We start from the raw sequence: 16,942 nt of genomic DNA on the forward strand, positions 1-16,942 counted from the left end.
TTTGTTACTTCTTCAAAAAGCTCAATCAAGTTTGTGAGATATGATTTCCCACACACAAAGCCATGTTGACTATCTCTAATCAGTCCTTGCCTTTCCAAATACATGTACATCCTGTCCCTCAGGATTCCCTCCAACAACTTGCCCACCACCGATGTCAGGCTCACTGGTCTATAGTTCCCTGGCTTGTCCCTATCACCTTTCTGAAACAGTGGCACCACGTTTGCCAACCTCCAGTCTTCCAGCATCTCACCTGTGACTATTGATGATACAAATATTTCAGTAAGAGGCCCAGCAATCACATCCCTAGCTTCCCACAGAATTCTAGGGTACACCTGATCAGGTCCTGGGGATTTATCCACCTTTATACGTTTCAAGACATCCAGTACTTCCTCCTCTGTAATATGGACATTTTCCAAGATGTCACCATCTATTTCCTTACATTCTATATCTCCCATGTCCTTTTCCACAGTAAATACTGATGCAAAATACTCATTTAGTATCTCCTCCATCTCCTGCGGCTCCACACAAAGGCCGCCTTGCTGATCTTTGAGGGGCCCTAATCTCTCCCTAGTTACCCTTTTGTCCTTAATGTATTTGTAAAAACCCTTTAGATTCTCCTTAACTCTATTTGCCAAAGCTATTTCATGTCCCCTTTTTGCCCTCCTGATTTTCCTCTTAAGTATACTCCTACTGCCTTTATATTCTAAGGATTAATTCGATCTATCCTGTCCATATCTGACATATGCTTCCTTCTTTTTCTTAACTAAAATCCTCAATTTCTTTAGTCATTCAGCATTCCCTATACCTACCAGCCTTCCCTTTCACCCTGACAGGAATATGCTGTCTCTGGATTCTCGTTATCTGATTTCTAAAGGCTTCCCATTTTACAGCCGTCCCTTTACCTGCAAACATTTGCCCCCAATTAGCTTTTGAAAGTTTTTGTCTAATGCCATCAAAATTGGCCTTTCTCCAATTTAGAACTTCAACATTTAGATCTGGTCTATCCTTTTCCATCACTATTTTAACACTAATAGAATTATGGTTGCTGGCCCCAAAGTGCTTGCCCACTGACACCTCAGTCACCTACCCTGCTTTATTTCCCAAGAGTAGGTCAAGTTTTGCACCTTCTCCAGTAGGTACATCCACGTACTGAATCAGAAAATTTTCTTGTACACACTTAACAAATTCCTCCCCATCTAAATCCTTAACACTATGGCAGTGTGAGTCTATGTTTGGAAAGTTAAAATCTCCTACCATAACCACCCTATTATTCTTACAGATAACTGAGATCTCCTTACAAATATTTTTCTCAATTTCCCTCTGACTATTAGGGGGTCTATAATCCAATCCCAACAAGGTGATCATCCCATTCTTATTTCTCAGTTTCACCCAAATAACTTTCCTGTATGTATTTCTGGGTATATCCTCCTTCAGTACAGCTGCAATCCTATCCCTTATCAAAAATGCCACTCCCCCTCCTCTCTTGCCTCCCTTTGTAAACTTCCTGTAGCATTTGTATCCTGGAACATTAAGTTGCCAGTCCTGTCCATCCCTGAGCCATGTTTCTGTAATTGCTATGATATCCCAGTCCCATGTTCCTAACCATGCCCTGAGTTCACCTGCAAGGCCTCTTGCATTAAAACAAATGCAATTTAATTTATCAGTCCTACCTTGTTCTCTGCTTTGTCGCTGCCTGCCCTGACTGTTTGACTCGCTTCTGTGCTCAACTGTACCGGTCTCAGACTGATTGCTTTCCTCACTATCTCCCTGAGTCCCTCGGCCAATTCCAATGATCCAAAATTGTGAATCCTTCTCTCATACACCAGCTCCTCAGCCATGCATTCATCTGCTCTATTCTCCTATCTCTGCCCTCACTAGCTCGTAGAACCGAGAATAATCCAGATATTACTACTCTCAAGGACTCCTTTTTAAATTCCTGCCTAACTCTCTGTAATCTCCCTTCAGAATCTCAACCTTTTCCCTTCCTAAGTCGTTGGTTCCAATGTGGACAATGACATCCTGCTGGTCCCTCTTCCCCTTGAGAACATTCTGCCCCTCTATGGAACATCCTTGATCCTGGCACCAGGGAAGCAACACACCATTCTGATTTTTCGCTGCTGGCCACAGAAATGTCTTTCTGTACCTCAGACTAGCGAATCGCCTACCACAGTCAATCTCTTGCTCTATTCTTGTTTATGTGCTCATTTTTGGTGGAACTGGTCTTTGCCAGTAACACACGATGGTCTCTTAGCAAATCAGCAACATGTTTTATACCATGACCAGTTGAAACCAGCAGAAAAGTTTCAAAGTGCAATATTAGCTCTTGTTTGGGATCCCCTTTTGTGTTAATAACTTAAAACATTTCAACCCCCATAATATCTTCAATTCATGCTTAACAGAGCAAGGACTGCGCAGTGGACAACAGAGAACATCACTCAATGAGTTGCCAACCATCCTGATCACTGTTATACTTGAAGATGGTATCACCACCAATAAATTTGATATTGGAAATATTTCTAATGCTGTGGAACAGGAAGCACAGAGCACAATACTGAGCAGTCCTGATTAAATAATGGTGATGTATGGATTGTTGAGGTTTCAGCTGTATTTTTAATTTCCAGAAGTACTCCTACACTTTACTGGTGATATATTTTTCAAATTTATTAACCATCACCAGTAAAACACCATGATTCCAATTAAATACTTTCTCTCCAAAGTCTGTAAAGGAGGGCAATAATTGTATCAATTATACATTCAGATGAGGGCATTGTTTGGATGGTTACTTGAATATATACAGCTAATATGTGAGTAGAGTGGAGTCAGGAGCTATGTACCTCTGTGAATATATCTTTCACTCTGTGAATAAATCATTTCCATATTAAGATTTGTTTGTGTTTCTTTTTCAACTGACTATCAGGAGTACAGCATAGGGGACACTGATTTCTAATTTTGAGCAAAGGGGTACATGAGCAGGAAAGTTTAACAGCAAGTGGTAATGACCCGGACCTCACTGCCCACAAGGGCGTTGGAAGCACAACCAATGATTTCAAGCAGAAATTTGCGGAAAGAAGGACCTGAGGGAAATAAACATGCAGAGCTATGGAATGGAGCAGGGGAATAGAACTGATTAGTTTTCTTCATAGAGATCTAGTAGCTATTCAGTTGGCCAAATGGCTCCATCTGCGCGTTACGACAATAGAGAGTGTCAGAATGTAAAGCGTGTGTTGAACAATTATATGGCTCCTGGGAGTATAGAATTAAAGCAGCTAGATTCAGTCAAAATTTATCTGAGTTCCAGGACGAAATCGGCGTCAAGAATAGTAATGTGCACGATGTCTGAAACATCACATAGTCACTTTGAAATGAGGACCTGTGCATAGAGAAAATTTGGAAATAATTGTGAGAGGTAATCAAGGATAGCTGATGTTGCATTTGGTTTCATAAAGCCAGGAGATAGAGACAGTGTAGGGATTTAGAGAAATAGGTCCTCAGTCATGGAAAAATAGTGGTTGACAGCTCTGCTCTGCCTCCCCCCCCCATAATGGGACAACATGGGAGCTAATTGGTAGTAAACCAGCACTGATGAATGGAGGGCAGGAGATGGAGGAGGTTGTAGAGGTATATAAATGATATTTGAGAGGGAATTACAAATCGGGATGAACAATATGAAATCAATGAACTGGGGTGACTAGTGAGCTGGGCTTAGCTTGTGACAGAATGGGGCTGTGAACTCCAAAAGATTGTGTAAAGATTAAGTTGCAATAGTCGCACCAGATTATAGTGCTATTTTGTCATTAGAGACAGTGTGATGACTAGTGATGGTTTAACCTGAGGGTCACCATGTCTCAGGTGAGGAGAGACATTGAGAAGGCCAGATCTTCACTGTAACCTCAGCCAGTGTGGGAACTGAACCCACACTGTTGGCATCACACTGCATTGCAAACCAGACATCCAGCTAACTGAGCTAACCAAACCCCTAATGATTGTAAAAGATGGAGATAGAAGACTTCTTGTTGGTAGCCGATGACCTCAATAGCATGAACAGATGTTTCAGTGATGGCCGTTAAACAAAGATAGACAAGAGTTAAATCAAGGAGATCAAAATGACTGAGGTTTGTAATGGGCATGAATAGGGGGGCTGTATATTATGATTTTTGGCTAAGTTCAAATTGTGGCGAGTATTTTTAATGGAATTCGCACCAGGAGGCCTTGCAGTTTCTGACCAAGCTCACTGCATTAGCTATCTGGTTCTCCCCTATTCAGCTCCTCTTGTCTATTCAGGCACCAACTTACCATGTGGCATTCCCAGAACAACTCAGTACTCAGCAGATATCTCAGAATTCATTGCCGTTCCATGTGACTGCGCCATCTTTAATAGCCACGGTGCACACTAACAAGTCCTGTCAGTCTGCACTGTTCCTGACATTTACCCAAGACATGGTAGCTAGGGAGCAATCAGTGCACTGTTTCTGTGGGCAGAGAACTGGAGGCACAGCTGGATGGGTTCACGGAATGTCCTCTCCCCCCCATCCCCCACCAGCCGTGGAGGCCACAACACTGGGACATAGCAGCTTTGTCTGAGGTGCCACCTGGATTATAGCAATCTCAGCCATCTGGAAGGTGCCACACTCTTCTCTCCAATACCTCACACTCACTCTGTATCTGCTCCTGTCCCGAACCCCCCACCAAGGCTTGTACTCAACCACTCTGACTATTGCCTGAACATCTTTCCTCGCTCACTGTCACCCAGCCCAACCCTGGGCACCAGGACCTCTGCATGCCCTCTGTACTGCCTTGTCACTTGTTCCGGATACCTCTCCACCTGCACTGAACGGAAGAGCTATTCCACTCATTTTCATCTCACTTAATACCTCCCTGTCTCTCACTTAAAGGGAAAAACAACAGGGTAGTGGTCTGCCCAACATTCAGTTCCTCATCTCTTATGAGGAGAGCAGTCTGACCAACCCCAAGAAGCTGACTGACCATGTCCAAGTTCTTAACATTAACATCAGCCTATACTAACATCAGCCCTCGTATATGTCCTGAAGAAGGGTCACTGGACCTGAAACATTGACTCTGCTTTCTTTCCACATGTGCTGCCAGACCTGCTGAGTTTCTCCAGTAATTTTTCTTTTCGTTTCAGATTTCCAGCATCCATGGGTTCTTTATTATAGCTCAAGTATATTGGCATTGATTTTCCCCAAAAGCAGTGATGAGGACTATCAAGTGCAAATTGTCTTCCTCCAATCAAATTGCTCTTAGAAAGAAACAGGAGGATGCAATGTCTTTGAAGTTTCATGGGATAGTTAATTCTGATTGTTTCTAAAAATTCATGGAATTAGTAGTGTGTGTCAAACTGCATTAATGGTTTTTGAAGCACTCCCTCTATTGCTGACCAATATATGGATGACTGATAGAAGTGACTCAGATGTAGACAATGGGGTTGACATATTGCACTGGCCTAAAGTATTGTTTCCAGTCAAGGCTCCTCCTGACTCGAAACCAGCTCAATGGTGCTGAATTAAAATCCTACCCATAACTGCCACACCTACAAAGGACTTAAGTGAAAAGCTCCCAATGACTGGAGGAGGATCAGATATCAGATTAGCAATCCTTTTCAGGATTATTTTGGGAAACCTGATAAAAATTACTGAGAGAAAATGTTCTCTTCAGGGAAAGAAGTGAAGGAGATGCGCATGTAATAATGAAGAAGGATAGTCAAAGTATTTTTCATCTTGTCCAAATTGTTAATTGAATTGTGGGAGAAATGGATATGAGTATTGGGTTGGCCAATATGAATGGGATACAACTGGCATTTAGCTTGGTTTAGTGGAAAGGACAATACTTAAAGATGTGTTAAGAAGGTGAACAAGTGAAAACAAAACTTATGCCCGAAACGTCAATTCTGCTGCTCCTTAGATGCTGCCTGACCTGCTGTGCTTTTCCAGCACCACACTTTTTGACTCAGACTTTCCAGCACCTGCAGTCCTCAAGTTCTCCAAGTGAAAGCAATAAACCTGTTAGGTCTCATGAGCTTTGTTTATTTCTGACAATTTGCCAATTGTCTGGGGTGGTAAGAACATGAACACAAGCTTGCTGTTGCATTTGACCTGAACATGAGCTTTCAACCACAGATCCACAGAGTAGACTGATGGGACAACAATTGACTGGGTTGGATTTGTCCTACGTTTTGCGGATAGTCATACCTGAGCAAATTTCAAATTGCCAGTGTTGGAGCTGTACAGGAATAGCTTGGCCAGGAATGTGGTTATTTCTGATACACCAGTCTTCACCACAATTGCCGTATAGTGATCTGTAGACATTACCTGATTTTTCTTTTTCTCACCCAAAGAGCTTTGGTGGAAACTAACAATAAAAGCTGGATCTTATCTAGTCTGTCATTTACAAAGACACCATCCTTCCTAATTGATTTTTAGCACTTTTCTTCAATAATTCCCACTTTGGGCGGCATGGTTGCACAGTGATTAGCACTGCTGCCTCACAGCGCCAGACACCTGGGTTCAATTCCCGCCTCGGGCAACTGTCTGTGTGGAGTTTGCACATTCTCCCCGTGTCTGCATGGGTTTCTTATGGGTGCTCCGGTTTCCTCCCACAGTCTAAAGATGAGCAGGTTAGGTGAATTGGCCATGCTAAATTGCCTGTAGAGTCAGGTGAAGGGGTAAATGTAGGGGAATGGGTCTGGGTGGAATGCTCTTCAGAGGGTCGGTGTGGACTTGTTGGGCTGAAGGGCCTGTTTCCATACTGTAGGTAATCTAATCTAATCTAATCTAATCTTAATCCTGACCAGCGATCTTACTGTTAATTATATTCTTACAGTTTCACAATCATCAGTATAAACATCCTGAAACATAATTTAATCTCACATACTACATGCACCTGCACAACTTTATGTTGTGGGTAATGGAAGATAAATCCATTTTTGTCTCCTCAACTCATTTAGTTCTATTTAGCTGGTTACAGAGAATGCTTTCATCATTCTCAAAGTCATTTATGTACATGTTGTGGTTTAAAAACTGAACCAGAGGACACAGCTTAAAAATATGGGGTAGACCATTTAGGACAGAGATGAAGAGAAACTTCCCCAGAGGGCAGTGGAGGCCCAGTCTCTGGATTCATTTAAGAAAGAGATGGATAGAGCTCTCAAAAAGTGGAATCAAGGGTTATGGAGATAAGGCTGGAACAGGATACTGATTAAGGATGATCAGCCATGATCATATTGAATGTTGGTGCAGGCTCAAAGGGCAGAATGGCCTACTCCTGCACCTATTGTCTATTGTCTAAAAAGCTAATTCAATTCATTTGACCGAATGCTGGCTAGAGTGACACAATTCATACCAGGTGACCAAATAACATCCAAGAGCTAAACATCAATACTGTACCACAATGTTCTACTTTCACTGCTGCTGTGGGCATTCACAATATTTGTAAATTCCTTTTCCTGGAACATTACCTTGACTCAGGTTCCTATCAGGCAACACTTGGCTGTTTAAGAGTCATTGGGTTGAATTTTAATCCGGAGCAGTGCATAAGCTTGGCAAGGGGTGAGGGAAATTAAACCTTTGTAATTGACAAAACACGTGGAAACCAGTTTGAACGCATAATTTCTGCATTTTAGATTAGATTAGATTACTTACAGTATGGAAACAGGCCCTTCGGCCCAACAAGTCCACACCGCCCCGCCGAAGCGTAACCCACCCATACCCCTACATTTACCCCTTACCTAACACTATGGACAATTTAGCATGGCCAATTCACCTGACCTGCACATCTTTGGAGTGTGGGAGGAAACCGGAGCATCCGGAGGAAACCCACGCACACACGGGGAGAACATGCAAACTCCACACAGTCAGTCGCCTGAGGCGGGAATTGAACCCGGGTCTCTGGCGCTGTGAGGCAGCAGTGCTAACCACTGTGCCACCGTGCCGCCCACCGTGCACACCGCTCTTGTGCAATAGGCCACCTGTCTGTGACTACCTTGGGACAGGCAGATTGTCAATTACCACATATTAATTCCTCAATTAGAGCAAATTTTCATCACACTTTTGAGTTTAAAATAGTCTTCCCATCTATCCTGGCCTCCCCAAGATTCACCAGTGAAAGCAAAGTCAGTACACAGCAGTGGCTGAGGGAGCTCAGTTATAAATAAACAGTAGTTATTCTTCAGTGAAAAGATGTATTTTGCTTTGCAAAGATACCCCCTGAGAGTCCTTCACTGACAATTTATTTCATATGAACAAACCCCAATAGTAAAACAATAGGTAGAATTCTATAGGTGTGTGAGCAATGCGGGTTATGGCAAATATTTGTGGCAGAGTTGGACATGCGGTCCCAATGAACCTATCTTAATGTTTGAAATACCTCCACAGAGGCCAGTATCCCGTCACCAAATCCCCCTTTATTTACATTTGGACGGTTGTTGACATGGATTCAATTCCCTCACAGCCAGCTCTCAGATTGAACAGAACCTCTGTCACACCTGTTTTTTTTCTTTTTGTTTTTTTTCTTTTTCTTTTTTTTTTCTATTAACCCCCACACTTCCGCTTAACCGCGGTAGTGCTTATGCACCCATGATGTGTGTGTGCAGGTGTGAGACACAGTGAAAGACACAAAGTGCACGAATCTTTATTCAATTTCCACCACCGGGAAGATAGGAGTGGCCAGTGACAAGCAGTGCCCTTCACATCAAAGGGCACACCTGTTTATATCTGTCAGCCAGGGCTCCCTGATTGGACCAGGTTAAGAACCCAATTCAGGGAACTCACATTCTATGAGGTGCACCTGGCTGATCAATCACCACATTCCTCCTGCCCAGGTCTGAAGATAAAGGCCAGTCTTTTTTCTTATAGCTCCTCTTGGGCCATTTTAACACCAGGTCAGATCTTTCCAATTCTGTGCCAGATTCGAACGGCCTATAATATTCATTAGCTTGCATCTTGCGTCCAGAGCATCTCGGGAGAAATTCATTCTCTTCTTCCAGCGGCAAAGGCATCAATGTGGCAAGACCCACTGTGCCCATCTCACATTCAGAGGTCTCTCCAATGCTTGCTGGAGGAGCACCCATTCCGACTGATCCGAGGAGCTGGCCACATTTTACTCCCACACAGTTTATGTGTTCGTGGCTTTCATATAGTCCAAATGCTTCTTCAGGATGGTCACTCCTACCCATACATTATACCTTACATTGACCAAGCCTCTTACCCATGCAGGGTCATTCCTGTGATTCTCACATCATATAGCGTCCCCTATAGTAAACGGTCTCTGTTGCTTGGTAGAGTTTGGCAATTAGCACTGGCCATTCCTGATCAGTTTCAATGTTGGGAGAAACCTGCTGCGTGTTTTATGCATTTGTCAAGCACCCAGATAGTTTCTCAATCAGCAGTAGCGGATTGCTGATTAAAGGAGATTATAGTTTGTTGAACACTCTATGAATGGCTCATCGTACCTTATTAATATTTGGCATGCTAACTCACCAAATGTGCTAAACAATCCAAATGTCGAGAAATATCAACATGGAAGACAGAGTGGTAACTGGCAAACATCAGCTCATGTCTGCATGTTAGGGCTGGGGTGCCACGGTGGCTCAGTGGCTAGCACTGCTGCCTCATAGCACCAGGGACCAAGGTTCAATTCCAGCCTTGGGCAACTGTCAGCGTGGACTTTGCACATTCTCCCCGTGTTTGCATGGGTCTCCTCTGGATGCTCCAATTTCCTCCCACAGTGAAAAGATGTGCAGATTAGGTGGATTGGCCGTGGTATAGTGTCCAGGGATATGCAGGCTAGGTGGGTTAGCTGTGGGTAATGCAGGGATAGGGATGGGTGTGGGTGGGATGATCTTCAGAGGGTCAGTGTGGGCTGAATGGCCAGTTTCCACACTGTAAGGATTCTAACCTATCCTATGTTGCTCCATATCTATTGGTTGAGTGGTGAGTTGTTCCAGGAATGACGCTTGGTAAGATGGGACTAGAATCGGACATAAGGACACCATAGAGGCAGGGAAGGTAGTTAATGAGGTGTGTTTAGTAAGATACACGGAGAAATCGCTCCAAAACCCTCCAAAAAGTTTGGCACAACTGGCATTTAACAAATAAAAAACTGATTCTCTCAAGCTGGCCTTTACCTATTCCTTGTCCAACTCTTGTTCTCGCTCTCTCCCTCTGGGCTTCATCTTCACCTATTGTTTAGTCCTTTCCCTTCCCCCACCCCTTCTTCAGCATATATACCTTTCCTAGCTATAATTGTTTCTGAAGAATGGTCACTAGATCCAAAACGTTAACTCTGATTTCTCTCCACAGATGCTGCCAGGTCTGCTGAGCTTTTCCATCAATTTCTGTGTTTGGCACCATACCAAAGTAGTGTATGATTCAGCCCACTGTCTTTCAAACCCAAGGACAGTTCATTTAGAATGCCATCTGATACGACAAGAACTCATCTCAACATTTTTTGGCACCTCTGGATCTTAGAAGGACCATTCACATTTTCTCTGACTTCAAACCAGGGTAATCATTCCTTCTGAGGCAGAAACACGCTTGCCTTCTGGAACCCTGCACTAAAACCTTGAATGTGTTCTGAGAAACTGCAAAATTTCTCATGTTCCTCCAATCCTGCATTATCTAGAAAAGGATTTCCTTAGCTCAACAAAAAAAACTCACACCTCTTTAAAAGTGAGTAGTGGCCTTTTAAAGGTAGTTGCCTCTTTCATTTCCTACTCACCTAGCCATGATGTCATTTGCCAAGTGGCCTGTACCCAGTTTCTCCAGCATTCTCTGTGTTTGTCATCTTGTATCCATTTCCCTTCAGCTGAAAGCATATTAAAGTTCACAAGATCAGATAGAGAACAATGAATTCTTGAACTGTGTTGCAAACCTGATTTTAATCACATAATTTGCATTAATTATATGTGAAATAACAGACACTTGGGAATAAGTTACTAGATGAGATCTAACTCATGGTTAGGTGATTTACATACTTGGTGCCTGAGGGAGATTTATCAGCCTGAACCTTACTGAGTATTCATAGAAGCCGAAATCTAACACAAGAGTCTGTTGAGTTTGTAATGTAGTAAGTGATACCTGGGAGTGTGTTACAGGCTGGTACATGATCAGGGGCTGTGGAGAATTGATAACCAGAAAAATTAAAACTTATGATGCCATGCTTAACTCCGAATGCCTGCAGGATACAGGGGGAGAACATGCTAGAGTTGGGAAGAAAGTGATTGCGGTTTTAACCTATTAACTTCCGACCCCAAGCCAGTTAGCTCTTCTTTAATTTAAATCATTTATGAATAAAATATATAACATGGAGGCCCATGTTCTCTAACATGCTCTGTTATTATTTCAGATCTTCAGCATCCACTGTAATTTTTTTTCATTAACACAGAAACTGTCTGTTTTTTCTAAATGAACAGAGACAGCGGTGGGGTGGGGCAGGGGGGTGGTAGGATACGGACTGGACTTTAATGAAGCAGCCAGGTATCTTATATAAAATGGCAGTTACCTCGGAATGTGTCACAGGCTTCAATCTGAAATAAAAACTTCAATACAGTGGCATGGTAGCTCAGTAGGGAGCACTGTTGCCTCACAGTGCCAGGGATCCCAGCCTTGGTGTACTGTCTGTGTAGAGCTTGCACATTTTCCCCATGTGTGCATGGGTTTTGGCTGGGTGTTGTGGTTTCGTCCCACAGTCCAAAGATGTGCAGGTGAGGTGGATTGGCCATGCTAAAATGCCCGTTGTGTCCAGGGATGTGCATGTTAGGAGGATTAGCCATGGGAGGTGTGGGGTTACAGGGATAGGATAGGGTAGGTGGCTCGGTATGGGCGGGCTGGTCTTTGAAAGGTTGGTGCAGACCTGATGGGCTGAATGGACTCTTCTTGCACTGTAGGGATTCTGTAAATGATTTCAAACCATTACAGGGATATGGGGGTAGTGCAGGAAATTGATGTTGGGATTGACTTGTTGAGTGGTGAAACAGGCTCAAAGGGCCAAATGGTCTACACCTGCTTCTACACATTCCCATAGCAAGCATTCCATTTCAACTTTGTTGTGTTATGTTTTACAATAAGTATGTCAGCATACCTTAACCAGACACAACATCATAGCATGTGAAACACACACCATGGGAGCAGCAGTGGCCATCTGACTTTGTTATCTCAGTGGAAAACTAATTGAAGACCAATAGCTTTGACAACAGAGAGTTTGGAGAAAGGTAGAGCTCCTCAGCCTCCAGCAGCATCAGACAGCTGTGAAGATCCATAGATTAGATTCCCTGCAGTATGGAAACAGGCCGTTCAGTCCAACAAGTCCACACCGACCCTCCGAAGAGTAACCCGCCCAGACCCATTCCCTGACCCAGTATTTACCCCTGATCAATGTACCTACCACTGTGGGCAATTGAGCACAGCCAATTCATCTAACCTGCACATCTTTGGATTGTGGGAGGAAACCCACGAGATACGGGGAGAATGTGTAAACTCCAAGCAGACATTCGCCTGAGGCAGAAATCGAACCCAGGTCCGTGGCGTTGTGAGGCCGCAGTGCTAACTGAGCCACCATGCCACCAACAACAATCGCTACTAATCACCAAGAAAACAGGGAGAAAGCATTTTTGATTAGAATGTAAGTTATTTCAAGACAAAATACATTTGTAGGATTGCCTCCATTAAGAAAAATAAATCAAAGGATACACCGCTAGAACACAAGTGCTAGAACACAAGTCTACGCAATGCAATACAATGGTCAGAGACTAGTATGCGCAGTTCCTGACAGTTGTTACATAAGTAACACGGTTCACAACAATAGCTGTGAAGTATGCGTTCTGACAAAAGGAATTATTTTAAATTACATGGACATGAAGTCACAGACACAAAGCTTAAGGTGGTATAGTTCAACGTTTTTAAGGTGCAATCATGGATAGCAGAAACCTCATTACGAACTAGGCTTCCAATAACACCCTTACTGAATTATACTGTTTAAACAACATATTCAGTCTACTTTACAATTCAAACCATAGATCATCCTGAGAAAAGAGCTTTACAAATCTTGCTTGCTATTGGCAAGGAGGGGTTTCGCAGAATTAACAAATGCAGTTTTTCCATGGACGATCAGAAACACCCAGAAGAGATCTGGGAGGTTCTCAATGACCAGTTCAGGGGTTGGATTTTTTCTATTCATTTATGAGACATGTGTGTCGCTGCCTGGGCCTGCATCTATTTTATGACCCTAGTTGCTGTTGAGAAGGTAATGGTGCTTTCTTGAACTGCTACAGACCACATGCTATAGTAGTTCCACAATGCTTTTAGGGAGGGAGTTCCAAAATTTTGACCCAGCATTGCTGAAATATTCACAAGTCAGGATGCTGAGTGACTTAGTGGGGAAATTGTTGCTCTTGTCCTTCTAAATGGAAATCATAGTGGATTTGGAAAGTGCTGTCTGAGGATCTTTGGTGAATTTCTACAGTGCATCGTGCTGCTGCTTTGTCTTGAATGGCATCAAGCTTCTGGACTCTCGTTGGAGCTGTACCTATTCAGGCAAGTAGGGAGTATTTCATTGTACTCCTGCATTGTGCCTTATGGATGGTGCACTCATGAGTTCCATCTAGAACTCATTTCCTTAAAGACAATAATCCTTAGAGTCTATAGGCGATTTTGTCTTTCCAAAGAGGAACTGCTAAAGATTAGTCATCACCTCTACACCAGCTACAGCCTTTAGGAAGGATTTTTTGGCAATTCACCAAGTGGATACACCACAAAGAGGCCTAGGATCTTATCTCTTGAAAGACACAAAACGTATTGCCTTTGTTTGGCAAACACTGTCATCTGCCCAAGCCAACTTGCAAAACACCACCTCATGTATTTGGCATCTTACAACTTCACAATCATTTGTTAAGACATTCACCATTGAATCCATTAGAGATGATACATCGCAAACTGCTAACTCCCACCTTTGCTTCATCTATTTGTCACAAGTAAGTATGTGACTTTGAAATGAGCTAGAGGCCAGGTATCAGTATTATTATGGCTAAGTAGATTTTCCCTATTCCCCAGCATAAGAATGCTCAGGAGGTAAATTCAAGTAATCTTATCCAGCAACCAATTATCTAATCATTCCTGTTGATCTACATTTTGATGTTTGAGATCTTGAAGCTGAAAACATTCTTAATCATGATCTGTTACACATTGGCAAGGGCCAGTGTGAGGCAATCAACAACTGCTGAAGGTGGGCTACTGCAAAGAGTCGCAAAAGCTTGTTATCCAGGAATGGCCTGACAGTATCAAAGAAGTACCTCAGATTCACTCATTTTTGGAGATGAATGTGTGTACCACAAGTCTTTTTCAAGGGGAAACAAGTTGTAACTCCATTACACTAAGATGTCATGTCCATGCTCCACCAGGGATACAAGGGTATTTGAAACCGGCAGAAGGCTAGCATGTGAGTCTGTGGACTAGCCAGGAATAAATTAGGATTTTCAACAACTTGTGAATGCATACGAGAAATGTCAAATGTGTTAATCCAGCAACAGAGGGAGCCTCTACATTCACACAATGTTCCCTCCACTCTTCGGATAAAAGATGCAACAGCCCTATTTGCAGTGCAAGGAGAAGATGACAATCATATGATAAATTCCTTCACTAAAGTTTCCATTGTTTGATGACTTAGCAACATAATGAGTACAACTGTTATTGGCACGGTGAGTGCTATTTTCAATTTATTCAGTATTCCAGTTGAGACAACGTCGGACAATGGACCAAGTACACTGACACACCATTTCAAGACGTGCACCAAGTAGGGCATTACATCGTCATCATACTGTTTATGGGTTCAAATAGCCTAAAAGAATGTTCTATATAAAAAAAACTCAATGGTACTCTGGTTAGCAAGGCTAGATCCCATGGAATACATGGAGAACTAGCAATTTGCATACAGAACTGGCTCAAAGGTAGAAGACAGAGGGTGGTGATGGAAGGTTGCTTTTCAGACTGGATGCCTGTGACCAGTGGTGTGCCACATGGATCGATGCTGGGCCCACTGCTTTTTGTCATTTATATAAATGATGTGGATGTGAACATTGGAGGTATAGTTAGTAAGTTGCAGATTACACCAAAATTGGAGGTGTAGTGGACAGCAAAGAAGGCTACCTCAGATTACAATGGGATCTTGACCAGATAGGCGAATGGGTCGAGAAGTGGCAGATGGAGGTTAATTTAGGTTAATGTGAGGTGCTGCATTTTGGAAAGGCAAATCAGGGCAGGACTTACACACTTACACACACACACTGGGGAATGTGGCTGAACAAGGAGTCCATGGAATGCAGGTTCATAGTTCCTTGAAAGTGGAGTCTCAGATAGATAGGAAGTGAAGAAGGTATTTAGTACGCTTTCCTTTATTGATCAGAGCATTGAGTGTAGAAGTTGTGGGGTCATGTTCCGGCTGTACAGGACATTGGTCAGGCCACTTTTGGAATATTATGTGCAATTCCGGTCTCCTCCTATAGGAAGGATGTTGTGAAACTTGAAAGGGTTCAGAAAAGATTTATAAGGATGTTCCAGGGTTGGAGGGCTTGAGCTTTTGGAGGAAGATAAATAGGCTGGGGCTGTTTTCCCTGGAGCTTCGGAGGTTGAGAGGTGACCTCGTGAGGGGCATGGATAGGGTAAATAGACAAGATTTTTTTCTCTGGATTGGAAGAGTCCAGAACTAGAGGGCATAGGTTTAAAGTGATTTAAAGTGGACTTAAGAGGCAACTTTTTCAAGCAAATGGTGGTGCATGTATGGAATGAACTGCCAGAGGAAGTGGTGGAGGTTGGTGCAATTACAACATTTAAAAGGCATCTGGATGTGTAAATGAATCGGAAAGGTTTAGAGGGATATGGGTCAAGTGCTGGCGAATGGGACTAGGTTAGGTTAGGATATCTGGTCGGTATGGATGAGTTGGACTGAAGGGTCTGTTTCCGTGCTGTACATCTCTATGACTGTATGACTCTGTAACAGACCAAGTTTTGTGCTTTGCATCGCTGCCTTTTCATCCAACACCAATGGAGAATAAGTTAATATTTCCAGCAAATGTATGCTCAGGAGGTAAATGCAAATAACCTTGTCCAGCAACCAATTATCTGATTATTCCAAGACACAGAACATACTTTTCCAAAATGAAAGAAAGAGATACACAAGCAATATGCAGTTGGAAACTACAAAATTGCACATGGGACAGAGTGTGTGAAATAGAAATCCAAACACAAATTGCTGGATGCTGGCAAAGTTTCTAAATTATGTAACTATCCCAGATCATATGAAATCATTACTGATCATGGTGTTATATTGCAAGTGAACAGAAACAAACCCAGACCTCTATCTGTCATATCAATCATATGAAAAGAGTGGGGAAGAATATTCCAATCATAATTTTGCAATGAGGTTAAGTGGCAGCAACAAGACAACCATGTTACTAAACAAATGCAATAGACAGCAATGTGCACCTCACTAGACATGATATGGTCACCAGATCAGGACAAATTATCAAAACTTCAAAACATTATATTAAAGCTTGAAATTTTCGTCTTGTACTCTGTTTTACCCATTTGTATGGTTATCACATTGACAAGATGTGTCAATGTAAAACCCTGTTTGGAATAAATTATTACCATTGGGAAAAATAGTGGATGCTTTGTTATGTATCATAGTCAGTATATCCCCACATACCTTTCAGAGACATCCCCATGATATCATGGCAACATTGTGGCATGCAACCTGAGATTACAAAAATCTCATATTCCATCTTACCACAGGTCATTTGAGGCATGCCACTTCAGTGGAAGCATTGTTCATCTTTTGTAAACTGCTAACTTAATATTAGCTCAGAATTGAAGATGCTGGAAGAATGTAATATTTACATATCATACTTGGTTGTAATAAATGTCTGTTGAACTCTTCA

Source organism: Chiloscyllium plagiosum, chromosome 13 (genome assembly GCF_004010195.1).
Source record: "Chiloscyllium plagiosum isolate BGI_BamShark_2017 chromosome 13, ASM401019v2, whole genome shotgun sequence".
Classification (NCBI taxonomy): Eukaryota; Metazoa; Chordata; class Chondrichthyes; order Orectolobiformes; family Hemiscylliidae; genus Chiloscyllium; species Chiloscyllium plagiosum.